General features: G+C 36.4%; 1 pseudogene; it reads right to left on the reverse strand.

Moving 5' to 3' along the window:
• LOC103346103 (calpain small subunit 1 pseudogene) overlaps positions 1–16,165 on the reverse strand; it is a 44,111-nt pseudogene continuing 27,946 nt past the window's right edge.

A 16,165-nucleotide genomic window follows, 5' to 3' on the forward strand; every position in this document is an offset into this window, starting at 1 on the left:
TTACATAGTCAGCTGAAGGCACTCCTGGATATTCACCTGGATTTGTTCAGTGCTATTGTTGTCAAGAGATTTGCAGGGACAGAGCATGGGGTCCAATGTGGCCACGCAGCTGATGAAGCTGTCAAAATTCCAGGTGCCTTCCCTCAGCTGGACAGCGTCAGATGCTCATGTTCAGAGATGATCATTGCGGTGGAACTCTGCTGCCTCAAAGGCCTCCAGCAGTTCACCGCTACAGATGCACCCAGATTGCTCAAGATCTAAATGTTTGTGTATGACCTACCGCTTTTTGATGTTATCCCACAGGTACTTGAACTCCTCCAGGCCCAGCTTGCCTGGGGTGTCACTATCCATCATGGGAACCAGACTTTACCATGTGTCAATGCCAAATCTGTCAGCCGTAGATCAGGGTATTGGATCACAACTTCATTGAGAATGTTCATGGAATCTGTGGCACTGATGCTATCGCCAGCCAGCTTGGCAAACCGTGGATTTAAATGTAGGAATTTGTAGTTGAAACATGGGGGCACTCACTCTATTTGAAAGAATAAGGTTTTGGTGGTAGATGTGTGCTTTCTGTTAGACTACAGCTCTTGAGATTTAATTAAGTCCTCACAGGGCTCATCTCACTTCTTAAAAAAGGTTGCCTGTTCATAATTGTCCAACAGACTTCACTGTCATTAGCCATTCACCTGATTCAATGCATGACTGAAAGGAAAGAACAATGGGCTGGAAGTTAAAAATGCCCGGATTGTGTTCCAAGCTTTATTATTTGGTTGAACTGTTTAAGTGTTGGAAGTTGATAATTCTTTAGAAGCTGTTGAAAGTGATGCAAATATTTCTTCTTGATACTAATGTGGTACAGATTTTTATACTATTGCCATTTATTTATTTGAGCTAGTAGTAGTTGCTTATCATAACTGTTTTCTAAATCTAGGAGACAAACTGAGATTAAGCTAATTATGTGTTTCTTAGCTATAATAAAAATTGATTCCTACATCAACAGCAACATGTGATTGCTCACGTACTTACATGTTGTTCACCCATATGGGAGGCCTGGATTGAGTTTCTGGTTCTTGGAATGCATAATTTGTACATAAAACTCCTTCATATGTATTAATTCATATTTAAATTACTTATAGTATCTAAAGCAATATAAACTCTTTTTAAATAATTGTCATATAGTGTTTTCAAAGAATTATCACAAGAAAAATGTCTCTACACTTTCTATATATGTGCAATTAATTGTTGGAATATTTTTGGTTCACATTAAGTTGAATTTGTGAATTCAGAATCTATAGTTAGTGATTACTTCTCCAACTTCTTATTTATAATTTTTATTTTAAAATATATTAACATATTGTATATATTTTAAAATATTAAATGTTTATTAATGAAATAGTTGTTATGTATGGAAAATTACCACTTCATTTAACACAGTATCATTTTTTAACTTTATTTAGTAAATATAAATTTCCAAAGTACAGTTTATGCATTACAATGGCTTCCCCCCCATAACTTCCCTCCCATTCGCACCCCTCCCAGCTCCCACTCCCTCTCCCATTCCATTCACATCAATATTCATTTTCAATTATCTTTATATACAGAAGATTGATTTAGTATATATTAAGTAAAGATTTCATCAGTTTGCACCCACACAGAAACACAAAGTGTAAAATACTGTTTCAGTACTAGTTATAGCATTACTTCACATTGGACAACACAAAAGGACAGATCCCACATGAGGAGTACGTACACAGTGACTCCTGTTGTTGACTTAACAATTTGACACTCTTGTTTATGGCATCAGTAATCTCCCTAGGCTCTAGTCATGAGTTGCCAAGGCTATGGAAGCCTTTTGAGTTTGCTGACTTCAATCTTATTCCGACAGGGTCATAGTCAAAGAGGAAGTTCTCTCCTCCCTTCAGAGAAAGGTACCTCCTTCTTTGATGGCCCCGTTCTTTCCACTGGGATCTCACTTGCAGAGATCTTTCATTTAGGTGTTTGGTTTTTTTTTTTTTTTTTTTTTTTTTTTTTTTTTTTTTTTTGCCAGAGTGTCTTGGCTTTCCATGCCTAAAATAGTCTCATGGGCTCTTCAGCCATATCCGAATGCCTTAAGGGCTGATTCTGAGGCCAGAGTGCTTAACACAGTATCATAACATACAAGAAACTGAAGCTCAATTAGAAGATTCTAAATCAGATATTATTACTAACATATCAGATATTATGGGCTGGCGCTGTGGCTCACTAGGCTAATCCTCCACCTTGCGGTGCCGGCACACTGGGTTCTAGTCCTGGTCGGGGCTCCAGATTCTGTGCCGGTTGCCCCTCTTCCAGGCCAGCTCTCTGCTGTGGCCCAGGAGTGCAGTGGAGGACGGCCCAAGTGCTTGGGCCCTGCACCCCATGGGAGACCAGGAAAAGCACCTGGCTCCTGCCATCGGATCAGCACAGTGCACTGGCCGCAGCGTGCCGGCCGTGGCAGCTATTGGAGGGTGAACCAACGGCAAAGGAAGACCTTTCTCTCTGTCTCTCTCTCTCTCTCTGTCTACTCTGCCTGTAAAAAAAATCAGATATTATTACTAACTCTAACTGATATTTTTAAAAAATTATGTATTTGAAAGACAGAGCAACAGAGAAAGAGAGGGAGAGAAGGAGAGAGAGAGACCTTCCATCTTGCATTTTATACCCAAATGTCTCAAATCCCCAAGTCTAGACCTGACCAAAGCCAGGAACCAGGAAATCCATCATGGTTTCCCACACAGGTGGTGGGGGCCTAATTCCTTTGGCCATTATCAGAAAGCTGGATTGGAAACAGAGCAGCCAGGACTCTAACTGGCACTCTAACACAGGATGTCAGCATTGCAAGAGGGGGTTTTACCTGTGCTGTGCAGTTGTTTTTTGTTTTGTTTTGCTTTAGAAGAATTGGAAAACAGCACACTTGTCAAATTAGGAAGACATCTCTCTTCAATGAGTAATGATTATGGTAGTAAGCTTAAGGAGAAAGCTGCAAATGGGGAGCTTCAAAGTTCATTCCTGCGGTATAGATCTAGTAAGTCCAGTTATTTAAGACCAGAGTTCCAGAGGAAAATTTAATTCCAAAGATTAATTTTTTATTTCCTTCCATGTGAATATGAAAAGTCAGGAGAAACTGCTTACTCTTTCAAGAAATAGGCCTTGTTACTGATTTTGTTAATATCACACTGGAGAATGACCTTTCCTAGATAATTAGGTTTTCTTGTTAACTGAAGTCTAACATTTTACTGCACATGAATGGTATTAAATATAATAAATTTTGAAGTTACTTTTCTTAGTAAAATACAACAGAAATAAACTTAAGCTACAGTCTATGGGATCATAATTTTGAAAATTAATTTAGTATTGTGCTCACAATATTACAGTAGGTATTGATGCTGTAAGACATATAGATGAATGCTAATTCATCCAAGAAGATGCTCTGAAATATGACTTCTCTGGTTAAAAAATAATCTTTGGTGAGGTATTAAGATTTTTCCTATTTTTATGTATTTTACATTTGTTTGCCAATATTTACCTGCAAAATTGTATGTAATTACATATAATATACATTATATACATATATCTATATTATAATGCCATCAACAGCTGTTGAGGCAATATATAGAAAAATCTCTAATGGCAAATATCTTTTGTTTGATGAATTATGTATCCAATGGGCCTGGAATGGTACCAGGCATGCAAATCATGCTGATCAAGTATGATTTGAACTAATGTCTCATGGAGATTAGTTACTAGGTTCAAATTTTTACTCTAATACTTCAAAACATGAGTGTTAATGGGTAACATACTTATCTCTTTATTATTGTTAATATCGCCATTAAAAATTGGTGATGACAGTAAACTCTCTCATAGAGTCACTATATTACATAGTCAAATGTTAAAACAATATGATGCCAATAATAGAAAGTACTAAAATTGTTCAATATTATTATTCATTAGTATGATTTTTTCAGGATCTCCTCTCAAATGTTTCAGGAATAAGCCAAATGCATTGCTCCTCTGCCAATGAGGTTCTTTTAGGATTGCTTGGTAAAGGTTTGGGATGCATGGAGGGTGGAGAGTTGCTAGCTCTTCACTTCCATGGAGACACTTTCTTTCTTCCCACTTTGGCCCTTTATGTATATATTCTATTCTCAAGGTCCTCGTTCCTAACTGACCTAGCTCTGGACAGTTTTTCCAGTTTTTGGACTCCATCATTAGTCTTCTGCACCATGAGTACGCATTACCTGAAAGTCAGACTCCAGATAACAGAGGTCTCCCCATATTTAGACTTGGAGGATTCTTTCTCAAGTACTTAGATACAAAGTCCAAGTACTTAGATACAAAGCTGAGGATGAGGAACGTTCAGATATTAAGGCAGGGTAGTGGTGGACAATTCTCCATAAACTGTGACCTGCAATTCCTGGCAGGTCTAGGCTGATAACTAGATGAGAACCCTCAGAAAAGAGTGATGAAAATGTGGTTAGCAAGTGATTTTATCATTGGGGAACTACTCCTGGATTTATTTAGCCCTATTAGAAAGATAAGAGGAGTTTTTTTTTATCACTTCATATCAGAGCAATACATTGGACAAATGGATACGAATTTAGTTTTCAGGAAATCTGAATGATTTCGTGATATATAACAATTCTGAAGGAAGTAAAAGCAAATGTTCTCTATCAATGTATGATACAATTTTCCATGTCTAAGGAGCAATAAGAAATTCAGAGAAGTTCTGTTTTTCTGTAGTGTAGGGACTTGAATTCAATGAGCTTACCTGATCTACTGCCAATTTAACAACAAACAACACAGTTAATTTTCTGCAACCTGGAAAAATAACTAGATATTTTATGGCTATTTTCACAAAATCAAGCATGACATTAATTCAGATGAGATCAGCCAATCACATCTATTTTTTAAATGTCAAAAATTAGTCTCTGTTTTTCCTATTCCATTTTTTTTGTTGTTTTTGGCTTCTAAAAGGGAAAAAGGTGACTTTTGACCATTCAGTTTCTACAAAAAGTTTGATGACACCAAGTTAATCAATTAAGATACTTCAAGTGCAATTAAAAGATTATTTGCATAAATTGGCTTAGGTTAAAAAGCTATTCTATTATCTCATACAAAAATAATTTATTGTAAGTAGGTCTGTGATTGGTGTGACAGGGCAGCACTATCATCCAGAACCCAGGCAGTTTTAAATCTGCTCTGCCAACTCCAAATTGTTTGATGTTAATTCTTTGGCTTCTCATAAACATCGTCAACATGATTTTTTCACATCAAATTATCACATTTTTGTATGTGGTAAACAGAGGAAAATCTTTGCCCTGGGTTTTCCAACAAATGTGCCCTTTTGTCTAATTCTATCCTGTATCTGGCAAAAGATAATAAATTGCAACTATTAGTTTAGGCTACAGAAATAAAACACTGTTTTGCTTAACTTTTTAATTAAGTATTTTAAGTACATTTTGTAATTTTAGTATATACTTATCATATTTCATATTTTTATGGTTAGGAATACTATTTGTTTAACATGTATATACAAATTATGTATATTTATATACTTTTTGGGTTTGTACATATTACATATGGTTACATGCAATAGCACTGATGTGTACAGACAGTCCCTGACTCATAATGGCTCTACTGATGATTTTCAGCTTCACAATGATATGAAAACAATATGAATTCATTAGAAACTGTGCTTTGAATTCTGAATTTTCAAGTTTTCTGGGAGGGAAATATGTGATGGAATAATTGTCTCTCTTGATGCCAGACAGTGGCATAGAGCCATACCTCCTATTCACTCAATCGTGAATACTCTAAGTTATACTGTGTTGCCAGTCGTTTTATACACAGTTATTGAATACATTAAATGAGGTATTCAACATTTTTATATAAAACAACTGTCGCTCCCCCTCTTCACGGAGGAACGACACTAAACCCTGCCTAGGCTTCATATCCGAGTCACGGCACCATTATGTCGCTCCCCCTCTTCGTGGAGGAATGACACAGGACCCTGCACTGTTCTTTTGTCTGCTCGGCCCTCCCCGGGTTTGCTGCTGGTTCTTCACGGGTTGGCTACCGACCCTTCCACCTCCGTGGAGGGGCGGGCCCCCTGCCACTTTCCCCACTTCCGCGGGGGAGCGGCACACAGCCGGCCGGCTCTCTCGGGGGCTGCACAGGTGTTCCTTCAGATAGATGTTCCTGGTGCATGTTGTCTCTCTCCTCCTTTATAGTCCTCTTCCACCAATCCCAACTCTGCTACCCACACGCCAAGTACGCTGCTCTCCTCCAATCAGGAGCAGGTCCTGCTGTTTATTGGTTGAACTGGAGGCAGCTGTGTAGAAGCTGTTACTCCCTTCTCAGCACCATATTGTGGGAGAGCAGATGCATAGAATAAGTCTTAATTCGAGTAACAGTCTAGTCCCAGTTGCTCCCCACAAACAACCTCTTTTTTTTGTTTTTTAAATGAGGCTGGAGTTGTGGCATAATGAGTGAAGCCACTGCCTGCAATGTTGGCATCCCATTGTGGGTGCTTGTTTGTGTCCTGGCTGCTTCACTTCTGATAGAGCTCCCTGTTTTCTCTTGGGAAAAGGAGCAGAAGATGGCCCATGTGTTTAGGTGTCTGCCACCCATGTGGGAGACCTGGCATCAGCTTGACCCTGTTCTGGCTGTTGGCAGTTTTCTGGAGAATGAAACAGAGGATGGAAGATCTCTTTATCTCTCCCTCTCCCTGAAACCCTGCATTTCAAAATAAATACACAAAAATGTTTTTAAAATGTTTTGTTTTAAATGATTTTGCCTAACCATAAGCAAATATAACATGATTAAGTTAGGCTTAGCTGAGCTACAATGTTTGGTAAGTTAGCTGTATTAAATATTTTTTCCACAACTGCTATTTTCAATTTCTGATGGGTTCATAGGATTACTCTGGACATCACAATATAGGTATATATATCAATGCAAGCTTTTCGAAAGTTAAGAGGATAAGGTATTTAGTGGCTAATTTTGTGAGGAGAATTTCTTAGTATAATTATTATATACTATTTTGAACTAAAGGGAAAAAAATTAATGAATTTTTTTTTAAATTAAGCAGAGAGCATAGGTCTCCCTAGACATATTGAGATTCAAAAAAAATAGAAACTAGAGTAGTTATGCTTTGTGCATGAAAAAAAGTTAGTTACCAAAGATCTTGTGAAAGATATTTGCACTCATTATACATTATTGACCTTATAAAAATTACATATTTCGGCATTATATTATCAAATTATTGAATAATTTAAAAATATACACATTCTTTCCTGACTATGTAATGTAAAATAAATTACTCAATTTTTTAATGGATGACCAGTTTAAGGAAGACATATTAAAATAATATTCCATCACATTTTAATGTAAATTAAAATCATAGAGAAAGTATATCTTCTGTTTCTGGCATTTCTACTATATCTGTTGGAAAAACAGAAGGATAATTTTATACATATTGTATAACATATGCGATTTTAAGTCTCTAAGCCAGATACATAACCAAGCTGTCTGCAAACACATTTTTTAATCGTTGAAAAAGAAATGTGTTGAAAATTTAAAATTACACATAAGTGGATACATAAAAATAAAAGGCATTTCTGGAATTTTATTTTTCTTTTATTGAAATTTGAAGTTGAATAAATAGGCATCCAATCCAACTGTTCTATACATTTCCTAGATCCATATCACGATTACAAAATCATGTCATTATATTTATACACTAATGACCTTATGCACAGCAACATGTAGCATTTAATTTAGATATTACTTTATGTGTTAACCAGACAAAATTCTTCATTGACAGGAGGAGAGATCAAAGCACAGAGAAATAAGCAGTTGCCACAATGTCTCAGCATCAAAATAAAGGTATAGACATAGCCATCAACAAGGCTTTCACACACAAACACACACACACGTGCGCGCGAGCTCCAGTATCTCTGTTTATAAGCTTATTTTACATGTCATATCCCAGTATCTTGTTTTTTAAATTAAATTTTGCTAAAATTTAGCATGCATATAGAAACATTTTCATAAAATGAATGTATATTATTATTCTGAAGTCACATCAAGGAACTGATGATATAGCCAACAAATGGAATCCACCTAAGTATACATCAGCTGATGAATGAATAAATAAAATGTTGTAAATTTATGCAATGGAAAACTATTCAGCCATAAAAAGAGATGACATTTTATCACTCACAACAATATGGATTGATTTGGAGAACATTTTGTCAAGGGAAATAAGCCAGGAACAGAATGGCAAACAGAATATGATCTCATTCATATGTGGAATACAGAAAGTATTGTGGGCATTTTTTTATTCTTTAACTTAACCCTAGGTCCATTTTACACTTTTTTTTTTTTTTTTTTTTTTTTTTTTTTTTTTTTTTGACAGGCAGAGTGGACAGTGAGAGAGAGGAACAGAGAGAAAGGTCTTCCTTTGCCGTTGGTTCACCCTCCAATGGCCGCCGCTGCAGCCGGCGCACCGCGCTGATCCGGTGGCAGGAGCCAGGAGCCAGGTGCTTTTCCTGGTCTCCCATGGGGTGCAGGGCCCAAGCACCTGGGCCATCCTCCACTGCACTCCCTGGCCACAGCAGAGAGCTGGCCTGGAAGAGGGGCAACCGGGACAGAATCCGGCGCCCCAACCGGGACTAGAACCCGGTGTGCCGGCGCCGCTAGGCGGAGGATTAGCCTAGTGAGCCGCGGCGCCGGCCCCATTTTACACTTTGTAAAAATTGTTTTCAAACCATTTTTAATGAAGCAACAATGAATTATCTCTAAGTTTCTAGAAATTTCAATGAAAATATCTTTATTGGTGATTTTGTACTTCAAAAATATAATGCCAGGCATTTTTATTAGAAAGTCCTTTCTTTTCTAAAAAATGAAAGAGAAATTTCTATTACTTTAGAGCAGTGTATAAACTTTATAGCTGAAACTCAAGACTAATGATCTTTAATTAGTCCCTTGACCCTGGGAAATATTCATTGTGATATAATAAAGATCTGGAAACTCCCTAACATGTCATTCTCATAATGCGCACAGAGTCTGTCCTTTGTAATAAAGCATTTTTATCACTCCACTATTTAATTGGATATTTGTCAGGCAACAGTGTTTTTCACAATAAGTGGTGCCACCAGTGTTTTATAGCTTATAACAATCTGAGCAACAACTAGCATTTATAAAGAGTTGCCATGTGCTGGACATTTTTCTAAGTTATTTGCAAGTATTAGTTGTATTAATCGCCATAATAATCCAATCGCAGAGTTGCATTTCTCATCTATTTAAAAAACGACAACCATGACAAAAGTTAAAATAATTTTCCCATTGTGTTTATATGTAATTTATTTTTTATGTAATCTACCCACTTATTTCCAACTCCGATTTCTTCTCTTAGCCCTAGCAAAAGCAGGGGTGGGGAATGTCTAGCCCACAGGCTATAGAAAGCCTGCGAAATCATCTGGTGCAGTCCTGCCAAAGAAGCTGCAGACAGCGTGGGCATTCAGTACATCTACAGCAGGCTAATTTTTAAGTTGCTAATTTTGTCTGGCAAATGAATAATGTCAAAATTATCCAAATGGCCCTTGGCAGAAAAACAGGTTCCCCACCCGTGAAAGGAACATTCACATTTGATTATATACCTTGAACAAAAACCCTCTATTTTCATTTATTTTTATTCCATGATAAGACATTAATATATTTATTATAAATGTTGTTGCTAATATTTTCTTCCTAGGTAAATACTATTACTATACTTGAGAACGAGGAAAGTAGTTTAAGCTTTTCTGGATCAACTTCTGACAACACAAGCAATTTACTTGTGTAGACAGACATTTCTTTCTCCATTGCTGAGTGCTGTTGTGCAGTCTTAACGTGTATTAGATTTGAAGGAACTCAGGTCTATAACCAGCACTTTTGAACATTTATATTTTAGAACCCATGTTATGCAGCATTTCTCTTCTAACCTTTTTCTTGTTTAGGAATTTTGAATGTGCTACTGAATGAACTTGGGTCCCTCCACCTCATTGCAAGCTGAACTACTTCTAATTCTTTTTGTTGTCTTGAAAATTATCTACTGAGAGAGAACCTTGTTGACACTTCTATCCATGCCTCCTTCATCTCTTCTGTCTATAGTGTTCATTTAATCATTTCTTTCCTCCACTGAGTAAATTAAATTGATCATTTGTTTTATCTTTTTTTCTTCTGTACACTGTAATCTTTTTTAGGCCAGATATTTCACTTAACTTGTTAACTTTGAAACTCTTAGTATGTAGCACAATCTCCAGATAAAATTATTGTTGAATTAACAAATAAATGAACCAACAAGAATAAAGACTGGAAAATTTATCTCATTGAACAGAAATTATTTCTTTCTAATTTTCAAAAAACAAAAAAAAGAATATCACAGTATGATGGTTTACCATTAGAAAGTTTCATAGATTTAATTATAATCAGGCTGACTTCAAGTTAAAAATTATGTATTATAAGCTGTATGAATAATGGTAAAATAAGATTTCCTAAAGCCTCCTATTCATTTAAGTGGTTAGAACTATTATTTAATTAAACAGAATAGCTAAAAACAAAACAAATTAAAAAACAAGTCTAATAATCACATGTTAATTCAGTATATCTTATGTATTAAGGGGCATTCATGCATTTGTCATAGATCTATGGTCCAATATTAGATTCTCTGTTGTAGAAGAAATATGTAAGCATGAGAGTTGAGTCAATAATGAGATGACATAAACCAGATGTTAAGATATTTGGACTCTAATATAGACTGCCAAGATGATCCATTTCTCTCACTAAATCAATGTAGATATACTGCAGTTATATCTTTGCCACATCTCCTTAAAGGCTTTTCCCATGGAACAGGTTACAAATGGACCTGAGTGGCTGGCGCCGCGGCTCAATAGGCTAATCCTCCGCCTAGCGGCGCCGGCACACCGGGTTCTAGTCCCGGTCGGGGCGCCGGATTCTGTCCCGATTGCCCCTCTTCCAGGCCAGCTCTCTGCTGTGGCCCGGGAGTGCAGTGGAGGATGGCCCAAGTGCTTGGGCCGTGCACCCCATGGGAGACCAGGAGAAGCACCTGACTCCTGGCTTCGGATCAGCGGCCATTAGAGGGTGAACCAATGGCAAAGGAAGACTTGTCTCTCTCTCTCTCTCTCTCTCTCTCTCACTGTCCACTCTGCCTGTCAAAAAAAAAAAAAAAAAAGGACCTGAGCAAACAGTCATTATAATGAGGGGTGTAACTAAACCATGATCCTTGCTGAAATTTGCCCTTGCTAAATTTTTTCTACTCTGTGGTGTAGTATCTATTCTAAATGTGAATTACTCAGGGCAATTTTCAGAGATATCAAATTTAAAATAATTTTTGAAAAGCATTTGGAATCTGGTTGTTCTCCATATCTCTTAAATTCCTCCTGTTGTCAAACAGGCTATATTTAGTCAAGAGAAATCAGTTTGTAAAAATAAAACATATTTTGATTGAATTGATAACATTGGGTAGGCCCAATTAAGCAATAAAAAGAAACAAAGTATTGGAAACAAAGAACAAAGTTGAATTTCACAGATATAATGCTGTATGTGATATCAAATGCAAAACAAGTGTAAATTATGTTGAGCAAACTATTTCAAGGATAGCAATTTTCAGGGGTGGTCAAATATTCTTTATCTTGATAACACTTGTTTGCATTTGTCCAAGTTGATTGTATTTATCCATTGCATGTAAATTATATCAAAAAGGGATAAATTAAAACATTTGATAAGCAACATAGGTATTGAATTCTTCAGTTGTGACAACCTCTGAATTTAGCCATCTGGAAAGGAGGTTGGTTGAGGAAGAGTGGTATGGCAGTTGGCTAATATCAAGCATAGTACAGTCACTGATGTAGACATTTGTTCACCTTTTATTTCCATTTAGCAAAGATTGTCCTCATTTATGTATGTTTACCTGATGGATTAATTTTATCTCCAGTTACCCTCAAAAGTTTCCCTCACAGAAGATAAATAATGTTACCATATTATAATTAATTAGCCACAAGAGGAAGCAATCCCCATTTGGACTGACAGAATTAGTTAGCTTGACAGCTTCTCAACCTGCTTAATACAATTTGCATAACCATTTGGTTCCCATTTAGTAACCTGTAATCCATAGTTCTTATTATCAGAAAATAGCTCCTGAGAAATATTCTGTTACAACATTCCTGAGTCAGTCCTCTGTTTGCATCTTTCACTGTGTACTTTGAAATCTTTATTCAATTGAAACAAACTTTCCTGCAAATATGAACTTGACAATCCAATTTTATAGAAGGTTGATTCCCCAAGTAGTTTATGCTTAATCAATTTAAACACTATTCAACATCTTCCTTTAGGAACCAGCTTCTTCCATAATAGCTACTACTGTACTTCACTGACAGTCTATTACTGTAGTTTAACAAATAAACTTGAAACATAACAACTTGATAAAAATAGAGGGTTCATTCTTTGCTTGTTTTTTTTTTCTTTTTCTTTTCCTTTTTTTTTTTTTTGCTTCTTATTTCCTTGTTCCCTTGGAAATCACATCAGGTACTGTTTTTTTAGTTTTTTAGCAACCAATCCACAGAGCCATTGAAATTCCAAGTTTTTATGACCACATTTTCTGCTCATTATGATGTTTTAGATTAAATTTCACCTAGTCAGAGAGGTCTTCCCTGTGTAATTTTCCTGTCTTCTGTTCTATATTACTCCTTTTTTTTTTTTTTTGCTATATCCTACTCTGAGATTAGTGTACTGACGCAATTGCATATCTGACTTTTAGCAAATGAGGGTTTTGATCAATGAAGAGTTCTTTGAGTACCTTTGACGTTTAGTCAAGACAGTTTGGAGAATGACTAACAGCTGATCTTGGGTTACTCCTCCCTCTTCGCATCTCTGCCCATCATAAAATTCTCTTTCTTTCTCAGTAGCCCCCAGCTCCTACTTGTCACTTGTCTACTGCAGAGAGTTTCTCTTGGATTTTCTGACTACTCCCTCCACGTGCCTCTTCAGGTTTAATGGTGGTAATGACTGTTTAAGCTGTTAGCCTTAAAAAAATGTGTATAATCCTGTTTGGTTTTATGTTATCCCTACCCATTTCTTTCTTTAGAAATAGTTCTTCCATTAAACATTTGTCAATAGTTCTCCTTGAGTGGACCATTTACATGAGGCCAGTATGCTAACACATTATTATTTTTTTATTAGAATACCAAATATAAAGTAGGTCACAAGTAGCTTTTATTTCATCACTCTATTTGAAAGCATCATAGAACTTGACACTATCTAAATTTTTAAGTTATCTATGTACTATTTACTTTGCACATTACAATGAAAGCTTTTTGGGAGAGGACTCCAAGTTTGTTTTATTTGATTTATTCTAGTAACTACAATACTGATTACCATCAAATAATTTTTCAAGATGAACAGGAATGACAAATGAACAGGAAATGATAAATTTATATTTGTTGATTGAATGCTGCATGGAGTGCTTTTTTCTCCAACAACCCAACCTGCTACATACCTTTATCTGAACATTGTAGTCCCAATCATTTCACCAAAACACCTTCATTATTAAATATATCTGTTGATTATACCTACATCTTTCATTGGCTTTCAGACTACTACCTATTAACAAAGTTTTATGATGATTACTGATTTCAATTTAAATCCTTTATTTCTGGGAAATTGTGAATTAAATCATTTGGTCTTAAGTACAGTCATATTAAATTGTCTACAGCCATGTACACTGTCAGTAAGCAGTGAGCCTGTATTCATCAGTGATGTGTTGGTGATGATGACAGGAAGGATAACTTGTATCTTTACTTCTTAGTTGTGAACAGACTGACACATTTTTCATTTTCAGAATATCCGTGATAATATGGCTTTATCTATGTCATATTTCAAAATACCATGTCAAGGACTGCTTTCTGACATGTTCAGCAATGGGTTCAATATCCCATCACACTTTTAGGAGTATTTATTGATTCTTTATCTTCTCAGGGCATTTTTTAAATACTGTCTTTGGTTGAAATGCTCTCACAGCCAAAGTTCAGTCTCAGAGAGATTTCACTGTGCTCTGAGGAGTGAAAATTCAAAACACAAAGCATGGAAATTTCAAAGTTCAGTATTAAAGTGAGTAATATCGGTTGTGAATAAATAAGCAAATTCAATCTGCTCTAACAGTTGGGTTAATCACAGCTCATTTAAGTCGACTTTATGATGATTCACCTACCTGTGTCATATCGTTCTTGTATTTACTGCTTCATGTTTTGGATAGAATATTTTTCTTCTCATTAATAAAGTGTTATCATGGAATGCTATCTTTAAAATTTTTATATATTATTTTTTAAAATTTATCTTATTTGAGTGGGAAAGAGAGGGAAGAGATGTATAATTTGGGACATGCTCAAGCTGACTTGCCCCAAATGGTAGAGTTAGAAACATACCAGGGGATTCCAATTCAATCCCATCAAGGTGGCATGTACCAATGCCATCTCACTATTCCAAGTGATCAATTTCAGTTCACAATTGATCATAATGAAAGGACTAAGAGTCAAAGGGATCACATAAGCAAGTCTAGTACCTGCTAACACTAACCGATAGAATAAATAAAGGGGAGAGTGATCCAACATGGGAAGTGAGATACTCAACAGACTCACAGAATGGCAGATGTCCTAAATAGCACTCTGGCCTCAGAATCAGCCCTAAAGGCATTCTGATCTGGCTGAAAAGCCCATGAGAGTATTTCAGGCATGGAAAGCCAAGACACTCTGGCAAAAGATCTCTGTGAGTGAGATCCCAGTGGAAAGAACAGGACATCAAAGAAGGAGGTACCTTTCTCTGAAGGGAGGAGAGAACCTCCACTTTGACTATGACCTTGTCTAAACAAGATAAGAGTCAGAGAACTCAGAGGGCTTCCATAGCCTTGGAAACTCATGACTGGAGCATAGGGAGACTACTGATGCCATAGACAGGAGTGTCAATTTGTTAAGTCAACAACAGGAGTCACTGTGTACTTACTCCTCATGTAGGATCTCTGTCCTTAATGTGCTGTGCATTGAGATTTAATGCTATAACGAGTACTCAAACAGTATATTTCCCTTTGTGTTTCTATGGGGGTGAAAACTGTTGAAATCTTTACTTAATGCATACTAAACTGATCCTCTGTTAAAAAAAAAAAAAAAAGAAATTATCAATTCCCAACTTGACTCTCACTGGGATTAAACATGACAATAGGTCTGATCTGATTTCATCATCATTTAAAGAAAATCATCTATTATTTTTCACTTTATGTTTCTGTGTGAGAGCAAACTGTTGAAATCCTTACTTAATGTATACTAAGCTGATCTTCTGTATATTAAGATAATCGAAAATTAATCTTGATGTGAATGGAAGGGGAGAGGGAGTGGGAAAGGGGAGGGTTGTGGGTGGGAGGGACGGTATGGGGGGAAGCCATTGTAACCCATGAGTCGTACTTTGGAAATTTATATTCATTAAATAAAAGTTAAAAAAAATTATCTTATTTATTTGAAAGGCAAAGTGACAGAAAGAGAGAGGGAGAAACAGAAAGAGAGAGCTTCTATTTGCTGATTCACTGTCCAAAAGTCCAAAATGGACAGGGCTGGTCTAGCCTGAAACCAAGAGCCATAAAACCCATCCTGGTCTCCCATATGAGTGGTACCACATATGTACCGCATAGGGGACTGCAAACTTGGGTTGCCTTCTGTTTCTTTCCCAGGTGCATTAGCAAGGAGCTGCATCAGAAACAGACAACCTGGACCAGAACTGGCTCTCCAATATGGGATGCCAGTGTTGCAGGAAATGCCTTAAACAACGAGACATAACACCAGCCCCTGGAATATCTTAAAGTGGATTTTTATACACAAGGGAACTTCATTGAGTATGTGGAAATTCAAATTATAAAAAAAAAGAACTATGCATGGCTTTCAAAAAATTTATATCAAAATGCAGTTATTTTTAAATTTGAGTTTTCCAATGAACCTCTTGAAATGCCCTCACATATAATGAGTGTTCAAAACGTTCACAGAAAGTGCATATTGTAAAAATGTGCATGGATTTTAAACCTTTCAAACAGTGAAATACACTT

The sequence above is a fragment of the Oryctolagus cuniculus genome, chromosome 2 (assembly GCF_051225735.1).
Source record: "Oryctolagus cuniculus isolate XC-2025 breed Fujian yellow rabbit chromosome 2, ASM5122573v1, whole genome shotgun sequence".
Taxonomy (NCBI): Eukaryota; Metazoa; Chordata; class Mammalia; order Lagomorpha; family Leporidae; genus Oryctolagus; species Oryctolagus cuniculus.